General features: G+C 47.1%; 1 long non-coding RNA gene across 1 annotated transcript; it reads left to right on the top strand.

The window, feature by feature from the left end:
- The first annotated feature begins 6382 nt into the window (after positions 1-6382).
- On the top strand, positions 6383-10444 carry LOC130266554 (uncharacterized). The gene is made up of 2 exons (XR_008842915.1): positions 6383-6477; positions 7964-10444. It is a non-coding gene; the product is annotated as an uncharacterized LOC130266554 (long non-coding RNA).
- The last annotated feature ends 3652 nt before the right edge of the window (positions 10445-14096 follow it).

Raw genomic sequence — 14096 nt, 5'->3', positions numbered from 1 at the left:
GCGCCCCAGAGAGCCCCGTTGGAGCCCCCCCAGTTCCCCCCCACCCCGAAGGGCCCCAGATTCCCCTCCCTGAGCTCCAAGCGCATCCCTGGACCCCCAAGTGCCGCTTCGAAGCCCAGACATTCCCTCAGGATCCCCAAGTTCTCTCTTAGTGCCCACTCAATGCCCCCAAGTCTCCTCCTGTCCCTCGAAATTCTTCCCCCAGACCCAAAACTGCCCCGAATGTGCCCCAGAAATGTCTCCCTGGACCCCGAAGTGCCCACCTGACCCTGTGTGAAAAACAGATGATAAAAAAGATTAAGAAATGGCTATAATGATATGAATTATCTTGAAGGGGGAGAAATAAATAACCAATGAATGAAGGGAATTGTGTTACTTAAAAGCAATGACCAATAATTTTTTTGGTTGCTAATAATGTATAGCTTTTTATTACAAATATAAAAAGTAGGTCATAAAATGATAGAATAGTAATATTACAAATAAGGAAAATATAATTGTAAAATTAAATAACATTTTTATTATGAAGAGAAATTAATGAGGTTTTTTATATTTTGGGCTGTCAGCACCAGGTGGGAGATATCATGCCATGGTTGTGATGGGGGTGAGGAGCAGGTTGTCCAAACTGGGTCAGCCTGCAAGGGGCTCTTTCTTCAACGTGCCCAGACCTCCTAAGGAATCATTCTGCATCAAGGTCACTTGGGAAATGCTTCTAGCCCTTTCCTTCTGAACTTAAAAATAGAAAAACATTCACTTGAGTAAAATAAAGTCATGAGATGCACTTTCAAATCTTCACTTAAGGAAACTCCAAACTGTCTCCAAGCATCTGCACAAGCCCTGGAGACTTGAAGACAATTGAAGGAAGACAAAGAGCTCCTGGAATCTTTCTGTATTTTAATGGTCCCCAAGAGTTGTTAGGAATGGAGTCTTCGATTGCTCAATTAATCAAACAACAAAATTAAATTTAGCAGCAATTTATTAATAATAGCAGTAATTGTATATAAATGAATACAATCAAAGTATATTAGCTATATATATTTAAGTAAATACAGAATTTGGCAGAGAGTATTTTAGTATAATTGAAGTTTGGTTCGAGTAAAGCATAAGCAAAACCAACCAGGGGTACAGGTAGGGCCCTTCCTGTCACAACATATAAAATCCCACTTATATACTGTTTACTAATACATATTAATACAGAATGTTCTGGAAAGCTCCTCCTCGTTTCTATTCCTAAAATCTACGTCACTGTGTTGTGTTGCACGTGCTCCACCAGTGCTCGGGGGTCTCTCCTCCTTTTGGGCTCTTGTTTCCCATGAAGGCTCTGGGTCTTCCTCAGTGTCGCTGTTTGACCTTGCAGGAAGTGCAGGCTCAATAAGCTTAGAATTATATAATTAAGCCTATGTTACTATAACAAGTCTTGTCCAAATGGAATCATCCCAATTTGGCTCAATTACAGGTTGAAAGTTTATTTCTAGATTCTGTTCTTACACTACACCCTTACTACCTTCACTCCCAACATCTGGAGGATGATTCCATCTGCTTTAACCATTTCCTTTATCCTTTATGCTTTGTTACAATTTTTCTATTGGTTTAAAGCAACACATTTGCTAATATAGTTACAATTTAATTAGCACAAATCACATTAATAACGTCCCCAAATTTGCATCCTGAATCGGCCAAAGTCTTCTCTCTAAGTCCAGTGTAGAAGTTTTGTTGATGCCTCTCCTCCTTTCACAAAATTTTCTAAAAGTCAATAATTTCGTGGTCACTGTACTCCAAACTGCCTCTGACCACCACATCTCCCACCAGCCCTGTTTGTGAACAGGAGACAGAGATTTCCTTGGGACTGGAAGAGAAGGAACCTCTCCAAAGTGGTTAAAAATGGTTAAACAAAGCAGGTGGAATAATATAATCTATAATAATAATATAATAATAATATAATCTATAATCTTTGTAGATTATAGAAGCAGGATCTAGGAGGAGCTTTCCAGACCATTCTATATTAATATGCATTAATAAGCAGTATATAAATGAGATTTTTAGCTTGACTGATTTGGTACAGGAGGAAGAGCCCTACCCCTACCCCCGGTCAGTGTAACCCTGGTGGGTTTTGCTTATGCTTTATTACAAATGTAACTAAATTACTTACTGCTAAATTTATATATACTCAAATCTATGTATTTAGTATTTTTTTATTGTATTCATTTATATACAATTGCTGCTATTAATAAATTGGTGCTAAATTTAATCTTGTTTGATTAATTGGACAAATTGAAAATCCATTCATAACAATACCCACTCTTATAACTGATTTTTGTGGGTTATAGAGAGTTTTTCCACGCTTCACCACGACCCCTCCTCAGACCCTCCATGGACCCTCCCAGGACCCCCCACCCAAGACTCCTCCCCAAGACCCCCACAATCCCACCCAGGACTCCAAGACTCCTCCCCAAAGCCCCTCCAGACTCCTCCCAAAACCTTCCAAGGACCCCCCAGCCCCCTTCCAAAACCCAGCCTAGGACCCCCAAGACCCCTCCCCAGAGCCCCCCCACGACTCCTCTCAGGACCCCCAGACTCCCCCAAGACCCCTCCCAACCGCCCTCGATCCCATCCAGGACCCTCCCGACCCCTTTTAGGACCCCCAGACCGTGCCAGAGCCTCCCAGGATCCCATCCAGATCCCCCCCAAGACCTCTCCCCATAGCCCCCCATGACCTCCTCCTGAACCCTCCCAAAACACCCTCCAAGACCCTTCTTAGGATCCGCAGACACCCCCAGGCCCTTCCCAAACCCCCTAAGGATCCCCCCAGACCCCTCCCCAAAATCCGCAGATCCATCCCAAGACCCCACTTCCGCCTGGCCCCTGAGTGGCTGGAGCGACGCGGGGGAGGCGGGCGTTGCTGAGGGGAGACGCGCTCTGATTGGTTGGCTCGGGAAGCGGCGCGCCGCTATTGGCTGGGAGGGGCTCGCGCTTGCGGCGGAGGCGGGAGAGCGTGAGGGGAGAGTGGCTGGGAGGGGGGAATTGGGGGGAATCTGAGGGGAATCTGAGGGGAATTGAGGGGAATCTGAGGGGAATTGAGGGGAATCTGAGGGGAATTGGGGGGAATTGAGGGGAATTGGGGGGGAATCTGAGGGGAATCTGAGGGGAATTGAGGGGAATCTGAGGGGAATTGAGGGGAATTGAGGGGAATTGGGGGGAATTGAGGGGAATCTGAGGGGGATTGAGGGGAATTGAGGGGAATCTGAGGGGAATTGGGGGGAATTGAGGGGAATTGGGGGGAATTGAGGGGAATCTGAGGGGAATTGGGGGAATTGAGGGGAATCTGAGGGGAATTGGGGGGAATTGAGGGGAATTGGGGGGAATTGAGGGGTCTAAGTTGAGTTTGAGGAGGCTGGGGAGGGAGCTGAGGTGGGGCCGGGGGGAAATGGGGGATTTTGAGGGGAATCTGAGGGGAATTGGGGGGAATCTGAGGAGAATTGGGGGGAATCTGAGGGGAATTGAGGGGAATTGAGGGGAATCTGGGGGGAATTGAGGGGAATTGAGGGGAATTGGGGGGAATCTGAGGGGAATTGGGGGGAATTGAGGGGAATCTGAGGGGAATTGGGGGGAATCTAAGAGGAATTGAGGGGAATTGAGGGGAATTGGGGGGAATCTGAGGGGAATTGAGGGGAATCTGAGGGGAATTGAGGGGAATTGAGGGGAATTGAGAGGAATTGAGGGGAATCTGAGGGGAATTGGGGGGAATTGAGGGGAATTGAGGGGAATCTGAGGGGAATTGAGGGGAATTGGGGGGAATCTGAGGGGAATTGAGGGGTCTGAGGGGAATTGGGGGGAATTAAGGAGAATTGAGGAGAATCTGAGGGGAATTGGGGGGAATCTGAGGGGAATTGAGGGGAATCTGAGGGGAATCTGGGGGAAATCTGAGGGGAATTGAGGGGGATTGAGGGGAATTGAGGGGTCTGAGGGGAATTGGGGGGAATGGGGGGAATTTGAGGGGAATTGAGGGGAATTGGGGGGAATTGAGGGGAATCTGAGGGGAATTGGGGGGAATTGAGGGGAATCTGGGGGGAATTGAGGGGTCTAAGGTGAGTTTGAGGAGGCTGGGGAGGGAGCTGAGGTGGGGCTGGGGGGAAATGGGGGATTTTGAGGGGAATCTGAGGGGAATCTGGGGGGTCTGATGTGAGTTTGAGGAGGATTTGGGGGGGAAATGGGGTATCTGAGTTTGGGCCGGGGTGGATTTTAGGGCGTTGAGTGGTTTTTGAGTGGGAATTGGGGAGGTTTGAGGCGGGTATGAGAGGAACTGAGTCGTCTGAGGTGTGTCTGGGACCCCTGACCCCCCAGAGCTGAACAAGTCCCTCTGTGTCCCCATTGTCACCTGTCCCCAATGTCACCGTGCTGTCCCATGGTGAGACAGAATCTGGGGCAAAATACCAGGGTTTGGGGAAAAACTGAATTCCTGGGAAAAAATTCCCAAAATACAGCCTCAAATATCCCCCAGATCCAACCAGGAACATCTCAAAGCTTCCTCTTCTACAACAAACCCCTAGTGAGAAAGAATCTGGGGCAAAATACTGGGATTTGGGGAAAAAAAACCCAAACGTGGGGAAAAAACCCTGAAATTTTGGGTAAAATCCCAAATTCCTGGGAAAAAACCTTAAAATGCATCCTTGAATACCCCCTAGATCCAGCCAGAAACATCTCCAAGGTTTTCCCTTTTATGACAAGCCCATGATGAGGCAGAATCTGGGGAAAAATACCAAGATTATGGGGAAAAAAACCTCAAATTTTGGGAAAAACCCCTGAATTCTTGAGAAAAAAAAACAAAATCCCCTGGGATCACTCTCAAATCAAACTGAGAACAACCTCAAAGCTTCCCCTTCTACAACAAACCCATGGTGAGACAAAAAATTTGGGGGACAGTACCAGAATTTGGGGAAAAAATCTAAAATTTTGTAGAAAAGTCCTGGAAATTCTGGGGAAAATTCTGAATTCCTGGGAAAAAAAAAAAAAAAAAACCAAAAAAAAACAACAAATGCAAAGCTACCCCTTCTACAATAAATTCATGGTGAGACAGAAATTTGGGGGAAAATTTTGTTTTTGGGAAAAAAACCCCTGAAATTCTGGGAAAAAGTCTGAACTCCAACCAGGAATTCCCAAAGGTTTCCACCCCATGAATTCCCTCAAAATTCCTCAGAAACTCCCAAATCCTTCCCAAAATCTCGCTGAATTCCCTGAAAATCCTTCATTAATTCCCAGATCCTTACTAGGACTTCCCAAAATCCCTCAGAAACTCCCAAAATGCCACCTGGAAATCCCCCAAAAATCCCTCAGAAACCCCAAAATGCTTCTTGGAAATCCCTCAGAAACCCCAAATCGCTAAGAAATCCCAAAATGCCTCCTGGAAATCCCTTAAAAATCTCTCAGAAAACTTCAAATCCCTCAGAAACCCCAAAATCCCCCACAAAAATCCCTTAGAAATCCCCAAATCCCTGCTGGAAATCCCCCAGAAATCCCAAAATGTCTCAAATTCCTCTTGAAACTCCCTGAATCCCCCAGAAATCCCCCAAATCCCCTCTAAATCCATCTGGAACCTCCCCAAATCCCTCAGAAACCCCAAAATATCTCAGAAAACCCCAAAATTGCCTTCTAGAAATGCCCCAGATTCCCCAGAAATCCCTCAGAAACCCCAAAATCCCTGCTGGAAATCCCCCAAATTCCCCCCAAAATCCCTTCAAAACCCCAAAATGCCTCCTGGAAATCCCCTGTGCCTGTGAGTTTTGGGGGATTTATGGGGTCAGCTATGGGATTTGGAATCAGTTCTGGAATTTGGGGTCATTTATGGGATCATTTATGGGATTTGGGATCAGTTCTGGAATTTGGGATCAGTTATGGGATCATTTATGGGATTTCAGATCAATTCTGGGATTTGGGATCAGTTATGGGATCATTTATGGGATTTGGAGTCAGTTCTGGGATTTGGGATCAGTTATGGGATCATTTATGGGATTTGGAGTCAGTTCTGGAATTTGGGATCAGTTATGGGGTCATTTATGGGATTTCAGATCAATTCTGGGATTTGGGATCAGTTATGGGGTCATTTATGGGATTTGGAGTCAGTTCTGGGATTTGGGATCAGTTATGGGATCATTTATGGGATTTGAAATCGATTCTGGAATTTGGGATCAGTTATGGGGTCATTTATGGGATTTCAGATCAATTTTGGAATTTGGGATCAGTTATGGGATCATTTATGGGATTTGAGATCAGTTCTGGAATTTGGGATCAGTTATGGGGTCATTTATGGGATTTCAGATCAATTCTGGGATTTGGGGTCAGTTATGGGATCATTTATGGGATTTGGGATTGGGTAATTTGGGGTTCTGTCTGTGCCTTTGGGATACTTTGAGGTGTTTTTTGGGGTAATTTGGGGTGTTTGGGGATAATTTGGGGTTCTCTGTTCCTTTGGAATAATTTGGGGTGGTTTTGGGATAATTTGGGGTTCTCTCTGTACTCTGGGGTAATTTGGGGTTGTCTCTGCCTGTGGGATAATTTGGGGTGTTTTTGGAGTAATTTGGGACTCTTATCTGTGCTCTGGGATAACTTTGGGGTGTTTTTTGGGGTAATTTTGGGTGTTTTGGGATAATTTGGGATTCTCTCTGATCTCTGGGGTAACTTTGGGGTGTTTTTGGGATAATCTGGGATGTTTTGAGGGTAATTTGGGGTTCTCTGTTCTCTGGGGTAATTTGGGGTGTTTTTGGGGTAATTTTGGGTGTTTTGGGGTAATTTGGGGTTCTCTCTGTGCTTTGGGGTAACTTTGGGCTGATTTTGGGTAGAATTTTGAGGCTGATTTTGGGCTGTTTTTTGAGCTGATTTTTGCTGATTTTGTCTGGTTTTGAGCTGTATTTGTCTGATTTTGGTTTTTCTCCCCATTCCCCGCAGCTGTCAGAGAACCCTCCAAACCACATCCTGCTCTCCAAGGAATCAGGAATTCCAGGGGGAACTGAGGGAGATCACAGAGGGAAGGGGTGGAATTTTGGGGGGAAATACCGGGATTTTTTGGGGGGAGAATTTCAGGATTTTTCGGGTGGTTTCTGGATTTTTGGAGGAATGTTTCTGGATTTGGGGTGGGGGCAGGAATTTCTGGATTTTCGGGGAACATTTCTGAATTTTTGAGGGACCATTCCCAGGTTTTATGGAGGAACATTCTTGAATTTTTTGGGAGACCATTCCTGGGGTTTTGGGGGAACGTTTCTGAATTTTTGGGGAACATTTCTGAATTTTTGGGGAAACATTTCTGAATTTTTGAGGGAACATTCATGAAATTTTTGGGGGACCATTCCCGGATTTTGGGGGAACATTCTCAGATTATTTGGAGGAGCATTCCAGGGTGTTTGGGGAACATTTCTGAATTTTGACTGGAACATTTCCAGGTTTTTGGGAGACCTTTCTTGGGTGTTTGAAGGAACATTCCCAGGTTTAGGGGAACATTCCCGGGCTTTTTTAGGAACTTTCCCTGGAGACTGGGAGAACATTCCCGGATTTTTGGGGACCATTTACAGGTTTTGGGGGAGCATTCCCGAATTTTTGGAGGAACATTCCCATTTTTTTTGGAGGAACATTCCTCAGTTTGGGGGAACATTCCTGCATTTATTGAGGGAACATTCCTGAATTTTTGGAGGAATATTCCCTTTTTTTTTTGGAGGAACATTCCTGGGTTTGGGGGGAACATTCTGCATTTTTTGAGGGAATATTCCTCGTTTTTTTGGGGACCATTCCCAGGTTTTTGGGGGATCACTCTCGAGTGTTTGAGGAACACTTCCAGGTTTTTTGGAGGGAACATTCCTGGGTTTGGGGGAACATTCTTGGGTTTTTGGGAGATCACTCCCAAGTGTTTGGGAAACATTCCCAGGTTTCTTTGCGGGACCATTCCTGGGTTTTTTGGGGACAATTCCTGGATTTTTTGCAGAACATTTCTGAATTTTTGAGGGAACATTCCCAAATTTTGGAGGAAACATTCCCAGGTTTTGGGGACCATTCCCAGGTTTTTTGGGAACCATTCCCAGATTCTGGGGGGAACATTCCCTGGTGTTTGGGCTACCATTCCTAGGTTTTCTGGGGGCCATTCCCAGGTTTTCTGGAGGAACGTTCCTGAATTTTTGGGGGCAATATTCCTGGGTTTTTTGGGGGACTATTTCTGAATTTCTGGGGAATTTTTCTGAATTTTTGAGGGAACATTTGCAGAATTTTTGGGGAAACAATTTTGGGTTTTTGGAGACCATTGTTAGGTTTTCTGGGGACTGTTCCTAGGCTTTTGAGGGAACATTCCTGGGGTTTTTTAGGGAACATTTCTGAATTTTGGGGGAGATTTCTGAATTTTTGAGGGAAGACTCCTGAACTTTTGGGGGTACAATTCCCAAATTTTTGTGGTACCATTCTCGGAATTTTTGGGGACCATTCCCCTGTTTTTTGGGGTACTATTCCCAGGTTTTTGGGGGTATCATTCCCACATGTTTTGGGGTACCATTCCTGAGTTTTTTGTGGTACAATTCCCGAATTTCTGGGGTACCACTCCCAGGTTTTTGGGGTACCATTCCTAGATTTTTTTCAGGACCATTCCCTGATTTTTTGGTACTATTCCCAAACTTTTTAGGGTACCATTCCTGAATTTTTGGGGTACTATTCCTGGTTTTTGGGCTATCTGTGGCCCTATTCCCCCGTGCCAGGTTCCTGGGGTTCAAGGAGGTGTGCCTGGTGCCCGGCGCCACGACATCGCCTTGGTGGAGTTGGACACCGAGGTGCAGGCGGGCACCGCCCACGAGGCCCTGCAGGGCTCCAAGATCACCCAGAGCAATGCCACAAAAATCTCCTTCACCAAAGAGTGACCCCAAAACCTTCCCAAACACCCCCAAACCCAAAAAAAACCCGCCTGGAATACCCCAAAATCCCAGAGAAATGCCTCAAAAACCTCTCCTGAATATCCCAGAACTGCCCCAAAACATCCCAGAATCCCAGAGAAATGGCTGAAAACAACCCCTCATAATCCCAAAACTGCCTCAAAACACCCCAAATCCCTTCAAGCTGCCCCAAAATCAACTAGAAACACCCCAAAATCCCTCCAAACCACCCTAAAATGCCTCCAAACCACCTCAAAATCCCTTAAAGCTGCCCCCAAATATCCCAGAATTGCTCAAAACCAGCCCAAAACACCAAAAAATCCTCCAAAACTGCCCCCATATCCCACAGAACCGCCCCCAAATTTCATAGAAATACCCCAAAATCCTAGAAAAGTGCTCCAAAAATAGTCCTGACCCCTCCCTAAACCTACCACCGGCCACCACTCTCCCAGGTAAATTCAGTGTGGCCCAAATCCTCCTTTTTTTATCCCAAATCCTCCATTTTTTATCCCAAATCCTTCTTTTACCCCAAATCCTCCTTTTTCCAACCCCACAATCCTTTCTGTACCCCAGATGTCCTTTTTAGACCCCAAATTCTTTTCCCACCTCAAATTCTCCTTTTCACGCCCCAAAATCTCCTTTTCCCACCCCAAAATTTCCTTTTTCAACCCCAAATCCCCTTTTCTCACTGAAATCCTGACCTCAAATCCTCAGTTCTCACCCTAAATCCCTTTTTCCTTCCCCAAATCTCCTTTTCCATTCCAAAATCTCATTTTTCCATCCCAAATCCTCCTTTGTCCTGGTTTGAAGGACAGATGTCTGCCAAAAAAGGCAGAAGTTCCTCTTTGAAATGGTGAATGTAAACCCCCCTCCCTCCAAATTATTATTATTTTAATTTTGAAATTAAGGGGCTTTCAGGCAAAGATAGGGGAATTAGGAATAAGAATTCTTTACTAGGAAAATTAAAATAGAAATACAGTATTACGAAAAGCAATCCCAACCCTGACAGAGTCAGAATACAACCTAATACCCCGTCAGTCAGGGTGTTGGTAGCAGTCCCATTCAATGGTGGCTGCATCCTCCTGCAGTGGCAGATGTGGTTCAGTTGGAGCAGTGCTCCTGTAGAAGGTGCAGTTTTCCTCTGAAGGTCCAGAGATTATGTGGAAAGGTCTGGTGTTCCTCTGGAATCCAGTGGAAAGAAGGATAACTTGCTGACCAAAATCTCAGTTTTTATCCAGGTAGGAAAGGCTTGGCTCCTCCCCCTGGCTGGAGCATCTCCCAATGGGATGATGTAATTTTATCAGTCATAAAGTGGGACTTAATGGACCAGCAGCAGATGATATCCTCCTGGAGGGAGGATGGGTTGTGGAAAAGATAAAGAGGATTGCCCCATCTTGTCTTAAAGATGGCCCATTAATAGATGGTATGTGCCATGGAGATAAGGGTCACTGCCCCACCCAGCTTCAACAGATGGTGATAGAATACACATTTCTGGCCACATCAACCCAACACATTATCCACCCCTTATTCTATTGCCATTTGCATAATGAAAACTTTTACACAGTTCTCACTTAAAATTAGGTTTCCCTGCAGTACACAATGGGTTTCCCCATCTTTCTGCATCACCCACCAAGTGTAACCAAGTTCTTGAGCAAAGACAATCCCACAGATGCGTTTGTCTTTGCCTGAGGTGTGATTAATCCAAACAGTCTTTCCTAAAATGCCATTCATGTGTACTACAGGGACTTTATCTCCATCCACTCTGTGCAAGGGTTCAGATTGGGCAGGACCAGCTCGATTGATGGACCCTCGGGTGTTGACCATCCAGGTGGCCTTTGCTTGTTTCCCAGTTCTTGACGATTCCCCCTCCAAGTGCCATCAGGGTAGTCTTGAGTAGGCTGTTGCACTCTTCAACTTTCCTGGCAACTGATGCAAGTTGGTGAGGGATATGATATATCCATTCAATGCCATGTTCTCTGGCCCAGGCATTGATAAGGCCATTCTTGAAATGAGTCCCGTTGTCCAACTCGATTTTCTCAGAAGTGCCATGCTTCCAGAGGACTTGCTTTTCCAGGCCCAGTGTTCTGAGCAGTGGCGTGGGGCATAGGGTAGGTCTCCAACCATCCGGTGGTGGCTTCCACCATGGTCAGCACGTAGCGCTTGCCTTGGCGGGTCGTAGGCAGTGTGATGTAATCAATCTGCCAGGCCTTTCCCTACATATATTTGGACCATCGCCCACCATACCAGAGGGGCTTCACCCGCTTCGCCTGCTTGATGGCAGCGCACGTGTCACAGTCATGGATAACCTGAGAAATACTGTCCATGGTTAGATCCACCCCTCGGTCTCGTGCCCACTTATAGGTGGCATCTCTGCCCTGATGACCTGAGGCATCGTGGGCCCATCAAGCCAGGAACAATTCTCCCTTGTGTTTCCAATCTAAGTCTATCTTTGAGACCTCTATCTGTGCAGCCTGATCTACCTGCTCGTTATGCCGCTGTTCTTCATTAGCCCGACTCTTGGGAACATGGGCATCCACATGACGGACTTTCACAGGTAGCTTCTCTACCCGTGTAGCAATGTCTTTCCACTCATCAGCAGCCCAGATAGGTTTTCCTCTATGTTGCCAATCAGCCTTTTTCCACCTCTCCAGCCACCCCCACAGAGCATTGGCCACCATCCAGGAGTCAGTGTAAAGGTAGAGCTTTAGCCATTTCTCTCTCTCAGAAATGTCCAAGGCCAGCTGAACAGCTTTGAGCTCAACAAGTTGACTTGATCCACCTTCTCCTTCAGTAGCTTGTGCAACCTGTCGTGTGGGGCTCCATACGGCTGCTTTCCACTTCCGGTTCATCCCCACAATGCGACAGGAACCGTCGGTGAAAAGGGTGTAGCATTTTTCATCTGCTGGCAGTTGGTTGTATGGTAGAGCTTCTTCAGCCCAGGTCACTTGCTTCTGCTCCTCTTCGTTGGCGAAACCAAAATCTTCACCTTCTGGCTAGTTTGTAATTATTTCCAAAATCCCAGGGTGATTTGGGTTGCCATTACGGGCGCCCTGAGTGATGAGGGCAATCCACTTGCTCCATGTGGCGTCGGTGGCGTGGTGGGTAGAGGGAACCTTTCCTTTGAACATCCACCCCAGCACTGGCAGTCGGGGTGCCAGGAGAAGCTGTGCTTCCATGCCAGTCATCTCTGAGAGAGCTTGAACTCCTTCATAGGCAGCCAGGATTTCCTTCTCTGTGGGAGTGTAATTGGCTTCAGACCCTTTGTAACTTCTGCTCCAGAATCCCAGGGGTCAGCTTCGAGTCTCACCAGGCACCTTCTGCCAAAGGCTCCAGGACAGACCATGGTTCCCGGCTGCAGAGTAGAACACATTCTTTTCTTCTGGTCCCATCCTACTGGGCCAAGGGCTACTGCATGAGCGATCTCCTGTTTGGTCTGGGCGAAGGCTTGCTGCTGCTCAGGGCCCCAGTGGAAATCGTTCTTCTTGCAGGTGACTAAGTAGAGAGGGCTCAGAATCTGGCTGTACTCAGGGATATGCATTCTCCAAAAGCCTATGGCACCTAGGAAAGCTTGTGTCTCCTTCTTGCTTGTTGGTGGAGACATTGCAGTGATCTTATTGATTACCTCAGTGGGGATCTGGCGCCGTCCATCTTGCCACTTCACTTCCAGGAACTGGATCTCTCGGGCAGGTCCTTTGACTTTGCTCTTTTTAAAGGCAAAACTGGCTCCCAGCAAAATCTGGATGATCTTCTCTACCTTCTCAAATACCTCCACTGCCGTGTTCCCCCACACAATGATGTCATCGATGTACTGCAAATGTTATGAAGCCTCACCCTTTTCCAGTGCAGCCTGGATCAGTCCATGACAGGTGGTAGGACTGTGTTTCCACCCCTGGGGCAGTCGGTTCCAGGTGTACTGCACGCCCCTCCAGGTCAAAGCAAACTGAGGCCTGCACTCTGCTCCCAAAGGAATGGAGAAAAACGCATTGGCAATGTCAATGGTGGCATACCACTTTGCTGCCTTGGACTCCAGCTCGTACTGCAGCTCCAGCATGTCCGGCACAGCAGCGCTCAGCGGTGGAGTCACTTCATTCAAGGCACGATAGTCCACAGTCAGTCTCCATTCTCCCTCAGATTTGCGCACAGGCCAGATGGGGCTGTTGAAGGGTGAGTGGGCTTTGCTGACCACCCCTTGGATCTCCAGCTCACGGATCATCTTGTGGATGGGGATCACAGCATCTCGATTTGTCCGGTACTGCCGGCGGTGCACTGTCATGGTGGCAATTGGTACCTGTTGCTCTGTCACTTTCAGGAGCCCCACTGCAGATGGGTTTTCTGATAGTCCAGGCAAGGTGTTCAACTGCTTAATGCTCCTGTTGCTACAGCAGCTATTCCAAAAGCCCACCTGAACCCCTTTGGGTCTTTGTAGTAGCCGTTCCTGAGGAAGTCTATGCCTAGAATACGTGGTGCCCCTGGGCCAGTTACAATAGGATGTTTCTGCCATCCCTTCCCTGTCAGGCTAATCTCAGCTTCCAGCAAAGTGTATTCCTGTGATCCCCCCGTCACCCCAACAATAGAAACAGGTACCTTCCCCACATGTTCTGATGGTATCAGGGTGCATTGTGAACCAGTATCAACTAGTACTCTAAGTTCCTGTGGCTTTGATGTGCCAGGCCATCGCACCCACACTGTCCAATAGATCCTGTCATCCCATGCCTCTCCCTGGCTAGAGGCAGGGCCCCTCTAGCCCTGGTTATTATTTCTTTCCTGGGCATACATAGTGGAGGTTCCTTCCAGGGGATCTGACAGATCATCCTCCCTTCTGTGATACCCTGCACCTTTACCATGGGAGGTTGAGGCTACCTTCATCTTAGCACGGTTCCCTCGGTTAGCATTTCCCTCCCTGAGCTGACGCACCCGTGCTGCCAGGACAGAAGTGGGGTTCCCATCCCATTTTTCCATGTCTTCTCCATGGTCTCTCAGGAAAAACACAGGTCAGCTCGTGGGGTGTACCCTCTCTCCCTAGCTGGGGGGCGTTGGGTTCTAGATTTGGGGCCTATGACTCGCACTGGTGCTGCACTGATCTTTCTTATCTCCTCCCTTATCTCCTCCCTCATCTCCTCCATCCTGTTTTGGACCTCTTGGAGGTCCCTGGCCACGGCAGAGACATTGGCCTGCATTGGGCCATTCATCATACTCTCAAAATTT

Source organism: Oenanthe melanoleuca, unplaced genomic scaffold, assembly GCF_029582105.1.
Source record: "Oenanthe melanoleuca isolate GR-GAL-2019-014 unplaced genomic scaffold, OMel1.0 S083, whole genome shotgun sequence".
In the NCBI taxonomy this organism is placed as follows: domain Eukaryota; kingdom Metazoa; phylum Chordata; class Aves; order Passeriformes; family Muscicapidae; genus Oenanthe; species Oenanthe melanoleuca.
The sequence above is the reverse complement of the archived record's forward strand: the minus strand, read 5'-3'. Positions and strand labels throughout refer to the sequence as shown.